The 6,000-nt window shown below is 37.1% G+C and overlaps 1 pseudogene; it reads right to left on the bottom strand.

Annotated features, from left to right (window-relative positions):
* Positions 1-967: 967 nt before the first annotated feature.
* Positions 968-4,703, bottom strand: LOC101112905 (zinc finger protein 639-like; annotated as a pseudogene).
* Between the last annotated feature and the right edge of the window lie 1,297 nt (positions 4,704-6,000).

Here is a 6,000-nt window from a genome sequence, read left to right as displayed (position 1 = left end):
TGCTAGGGCAAAGAAGCATTCAAAAATTTTAGCTATAACATTATTATCACTCAATCCAATGTTTAATAATATCCATAAATTTATCATTAAGCCTCACCTTTCGAAAGCTGTACTTAATTACAGATTTTTAGGATTTTATACCATTTTGCTTCTCTATTTTCTTTCATAATTGAATTAAATTTAGTGAAATTCAAATGAATTAAAAGTTATACTTTTAATACACTGAATACTTCCACCATTTTAGCATTTTCAATTTTCTACTCATTTCAAAACACATATGACATAAAATAGTCTAATAATTGAACAAACACTGTTATACAAAGATATTAATATTTCTAAAATCAAACAGTTGGGAGACGGAATATTCCAAGTATGACATAGTGGCAAATATTTGCTAACTGGTGTATGAAAGCAGATTCAGTATGTATAAGAAAGAAAGTTGAGGGGTGGGATTAATTATTTTAAGGGTATGTACCACCTGTGGACATTATATAAATTTTAAAACTTAAAATTTCATAAATTTTTACTTATTTTAAAACTAAAACTCTCTCTCTCTCATTTTATAAGCTTTTCCATTACTATGCCTGCCTGTGGTCAAACTACCAAGAAGGAAAGTGAAAGAACTCAGTCAAGCTTTTAATAACAACAAAAAAATAATAATCAATCAAACAATTAACATTAAATATAAAGCTATTAATGACATCAATGTTCTGAAGACTGGTTTTTTTAATATACATAAAATGTCTTTTTCTTTTCTCTTTATACTATAATAAATGCCTCATAGATAAGTAAAACAAAATTATTTTCCTGAGTAAATATTCAACCCAATTACTGAGCTGAATTTAGAGACTGTAAATCTTCTCAACAAAAGGAAAGGTCATGAATTAAGAAATAAACTTTTGTAATCTGGTACCTTTATTCCAATTAATGAGCAGGTAATAAGTAAATATTGAAAGAACAAGTTAAAAATTATGAAGAACTAAACAGCCTCTTGATGAAAGTGAAAGAGGAGAGTGAAAAAGTTGGGTTAAAACTCAACATTCAGAAAACTAATATCATAGCATCTGGTCCCATCATTTCGTGGTAAATAGATGGGGAAACAATGGAAACAGTGACAGACTATTTTTTGGGACTCCAAAATCACTGCAGATGGTGACTGTAGCCATGATATTAAAAGACGCTTGCTCCTTGGAAGAAAAGTTATGACCAACCTAGACAGCATATTAAAAAGCAGAGACATTACTTTGCCAACAAAGGTCCCTCTAGTCAAAGCTATGGTTTTTCCAGTAGCCATGTATGGATGTGAGAGTTGGACTATAAAGAAAGCTGAGAACTGAAGAATTGAAGCTTTTGAACTGTGGTGCAGGAGAAGACTCTTGAGAGTCCCTTGGACTGCAAGGAGATCCAACCAGTCCATCCCAAAGGAGATCAGTTCTGAATATTCATTGGAAGGACTGATGCTGAAGCTGAAACTCCCAATACTTTGGCCACCTGCTCAAAGAAGTGACTCATTTGAAAAGACCCTGATGCTGGGAATGACTGAAGGCAGGAGGAGAAGGGATGACAAAGGATAAGATGGTTGGATACTATCACCAACTCAATGGACATGAGTTTGAGTAAATTCCAGGAGGGGTGATGGACAGGAAGGCCTGGTGTGCTGCAGTCCATGGGGTCACAAAGAGTTGGACATGACTGAGCAACTGAACTGAACTAAACTGAATTGGTGGCTTGGATGGCAAAGAATTTGCCTTCAATGCAAGAGACTTTGGTTCACTCCCTGGGTTGGGAAGATCCTCTGGAGAAGGGAATGGCTACCCACTCTAGTATTCTTGCCTTAAGAATTCCATAGACAGAGGAGACTGGCGGGCTACAGTCCATGGTGTTGTAAAGGACTGGACTGAGCAACTACATTTTCACTTTTTCTTTTAACTTTCCTTTTTTTTTTTTTTTTGACCCTCTGTGTTTATGGAGTTTGTCTTTCAATGAAAGAAAGCATTTTGTTAATTACAAAGAAATGTGATAAATATAGGTATTCTTCAGTATAATATAAAAGTAAAAGCATCATAAAATGAATAATGAACACAAAGTCTTATTGGAGATGCTGTTGTTGTTAAGTGGCTAAGTTATGTCTGGCTCTTTGTGACCCCATGGGCTGCAGCAAGCCAGGCTTCCCTGTCCTTCATTATCTCCCTGAGTTTTCTCAAACTCATATCCATTGAGTTGGTGATGCCATCCAACCATCTCATCCTCTGTTGTCGCCTTCTCCTCCAGCCTTCAATCTTTCCCAGCATCAGGGTCTTTTCCAAGGGGTCAACTCTTTACATCAGGTGGCCAAAGTACAGGAGTTTCAGCTTCAGCATCAGTCCTTCCAATGAATATTAAGGGTGCTTTCCTTCAGGATTGACTGGTGTGTTCTCCTTGCTATCCAAGGGACTCTCAAGAGTCTTCTCCAGTACCACAGTTTGAAAGCATCAGCTCTTTGGCACTAAGCCTTCTTTATGGTCCAACTATCACACCTGTATATCCTGGGGAAAACATAACTTTGACTATATGGACTTTTGTCAGCAAAGTGATGTCTCTGCTTTTTTTTTTTTTTAACATTGCCAAAGTAGTTATTTCACATCAACATTATGGAATTTAAAGAGAACAATCAAGGTGTCTCATAGACTGGAAACTGACTTATTAATTCCCTTTCACTTCCAAACTTCATCAAGCATTCACTACAGTTATGGGTAAAACAGCTGAATGTTTGTGATCCAGATGAATTTTAAAATCTTCAGTCTCTCCTGTTGAATATTCAGAGTATTGACATAAGCAAATCCCTTCAGATAAATGTGATTTAAGTGTTTGCAATATTCTAGTGTACTTGAGAAGCCCTTCCCACAGTCATCACAAACGTGGAAAAAATGTAACATGTTCAATAGCAATGTATCTGTTAACATTTGTATGAAGTCTACTCTGAAACCCACATACTTGACTAACAAAGAAGTTTTTACATTTGTCAGGTGTGATTTTGTTTAAGAGGCTCTACTGTCCATGTTCTCCACTGTTATACTTATTACTTTATTAATTAACTGCATGCTCATTTAACACATGGCTATGCAAGCCTTCTGGATCATTCGCTTCATGTTCACAGAACAGTCACAAGTACTTTTTATCACAGCTATGCTCCTGGAAATGTAGGTAGAGTTTCCTGCTCTAGGAGAATTGTATGTCACACTTCTCACACCCATAAAAGTGATCACTAAAATGAGTGTCTGCAATGTGCCAGCTGAGGGTCTCAAAAATTAGTCTTTTTTAAAAATTAATTATTTTATGTTAACCACTCAATATTATAGTGGGTTTTGCCATATATTGACATGAATCAGCCATGGGTGTACATGTGTCCCCCATCCTGAACCCCCCTCCTACCTTTCTTCCCATCCCATCCCTCAGGGTCATCCCAGTGCACCGGCCCTGAGTGCCCTGTCTCATGCATTAAACCTGGACTGACAATCAAATCATCCCACCCTCACCTTCTCCCACAGAGTCCAAAAGTCTGTTCTTTACATTTGTGTCTCTTTTGCTGTCTCGCATATAGGGTCATCATTACTATCTTTCTAAATTCCATATATATGCATTAATATACTGTATTGATATTTTTCTTTCTGATTTACTTCACTCTGTATAATAGGCTGCAGTTTTATCTGCCTCATTAGAACTGATTCCAATGCACTCTTCTTAATAGCTGACTAGTATTCCATTGTGTACATATACCACAGCTTTCTGTCTTATAATCACAGTATTTACAAATGTCAGGATCCTCTTCATGCAGTTTGGATGTTTGATCAGAAGCTGGTAGTGAAACTTTCTCTGCAGACGCAGCACACCTTTGAATCAGTATGCTTCAAAATCATATGCTGCTTTAAATCAGAAAAATATCTCCTGTTGGACTTACAAAGTTCACATTTATAGGGGTCACTGCTATTAGCTCTCAATAAGGTCGTTTCTGCTGGGCAGAAACTACTGCTACTAGCAGTAGAAGCTGCAAGGTCATTTCTGCTGGACAGTCACATTCACAGCTTGGCTCTTGCCAACAATTTTGCAAGGTTTAGCTGGTGACTCTTCATCAGTTTAGTCTCGGAGAGTCTCAGAGGATTTGTTTTCTGTCTCCATATCATAATCTCCAGAAATCTCATGTACTTCTGCGGCAACTAGAACATCTTCAGTAGTATGAACTTCAGTGGGGCTCTCTCCTTGAGTTTGCTGGTGGGCTGATTCAGGAGAGTCAAACTCTTCATCACAGATTCCAATATCAGCAGATTTTTCTGTAGGAAAGGCAGTGTGGTCTAGAATTCTAAGAACAGGACCAGGAACTAGGTTGTATTGATTCCTGTTTCTGACCTTGATTCCATCTGTAAATTTTGGCAAGTCATTTGATGTCTCTGTACCTGAATCATCATCTTTGTTGTCGAAATATTTTGTCTGGTTGTCTCATAGAACACTGTAATAATTGATCAGAAAAAAATTCCACTGAATCCATCTGTAATTCTGCTTATTCCAGAGGAATCTGAATAAGTAGAAAGATATAAAGTCTTTTTTATTTTTGTAGGATATTCATTCATATCTTTTAAATTTGCTGTAATCTTTAATACTTGAGTGAGGAAAAAATAAATTACACAGAAGTTTTCACAGATGGTAAAATATGCACCCCACATCTGTGCCACAAGCCGTAGGGGCCTGCCAAGATGGCGGGGAGGTGAGGAGTTGAGGAGGTCAGAATCGGGGCCTAGGAGGGACCATAGGCCTCCAGCCCCGGGGGTGGCCTGGTGGCCCATGACCCCTATAGGCACGTCTGTACCAACAAGGATTCCCTCAGGGCATGTCTCTGCTTTTCAATACACTATCTACATTAGTTGTCATAGTCTTTCTTTCAAGGAGCGAGCGTCTTTTAATATCATGGCTGCAGCCACCATCACAGTGATTTTAAGGCCCAAGAAAATAAAGTGTGACACTGTTTCCATTTTCCCCATCTATGTGCCATGAAGTGATGGGACCCAAAGCCATGATCTTAATTTTTGGAGTGTTAGTGTTAAGCCAGCTTTTTCACCCTCCTCTTTCACTTTCATCAAGAGACTGTCTAGTTTCTCTTGCTTTCTGCCACTAGAGTGGTATCATCGGCATATCTAAGGCTGTTAAAATTTCTCCTGGCAATCTTGATTTCAGCCTGTGATTCATCTAGGCTGGCATTTCACATGATGTATCCTGCCTATAAGTTATATAAGCAGGGTGACAATATACAGCCTTGATGTACTCCTTTCCCAATTTGGATCCAGTCCATTTTTCCATGTCCAGTTCTAATTGTTGACTCTTGTCCTGCACATGGGCTTCTCAAGAGACAGGAAAGGTGATCTGGTATGCCCATCCATTTAAGGAATTTCTACAGTTTGTTGTGCTCCACACAGTCAAAGGCTTACTGGAAGTAGATGCTTTTTCTGGAAACACCTTGCTTTTTCTATGATCCTGGATTCTTTATCTCTATTGAAGATAAAACTCATTATCAGATTAAAAGTTTGTTTCATACCAACAAAAGATTTCCTAATAACTGATACAAACATATTCAAGGATTTTAGAATGAAGGAAATAAGGAATTTCACATCCCTAACTTTAATAATCTCAAGTCTACTTTAGCTTTCAAAATAAGGGAACGCATAGACTAAGAAGAGGAAGGATAATTAAAATATATAATAAAAGGTAATAATAGTAAAGATAATTTTTAAACTTCAAATAAAGGTTACCAAAATGTTACATTAAATTTTATTTCAAATAATTATGTACATCCTTCTAGGTTAGATTATAATAATGACCCAAAAGTACAATTAAAATGTATCCACATTTGTGTGGTTCTTAAAAAAAAAAAAATCACAATTTCAAAATCAATAGCAGTTTGAAGACAAGAAGGGAAATATACAGTGGGAAATTTCAGTCTGTTAGGATTAAGGAAGACAGACCAGTTCCATA

Source organism: Ovis aries, chromosome 7, assembly GCF_016772045.2.
Source record: "Ovis aries strain OAR_USU_Benz2616 breed Rambouillet chromosome 7, ARS-UI_Ramb_v3.0, whole genome shotgun sequence".
Taxonomy (NCBI): Eukaryota; Metazoa; Chordata; class Mammalia; order Artiodactyla; family Bovidae; genus Ovis; species Ovis aries.
The sequence above is the reverse complement of the archived record's forward strand: the minus strand, read 5'-3'. Positions and strand labels throughout refer to the sequence as shown.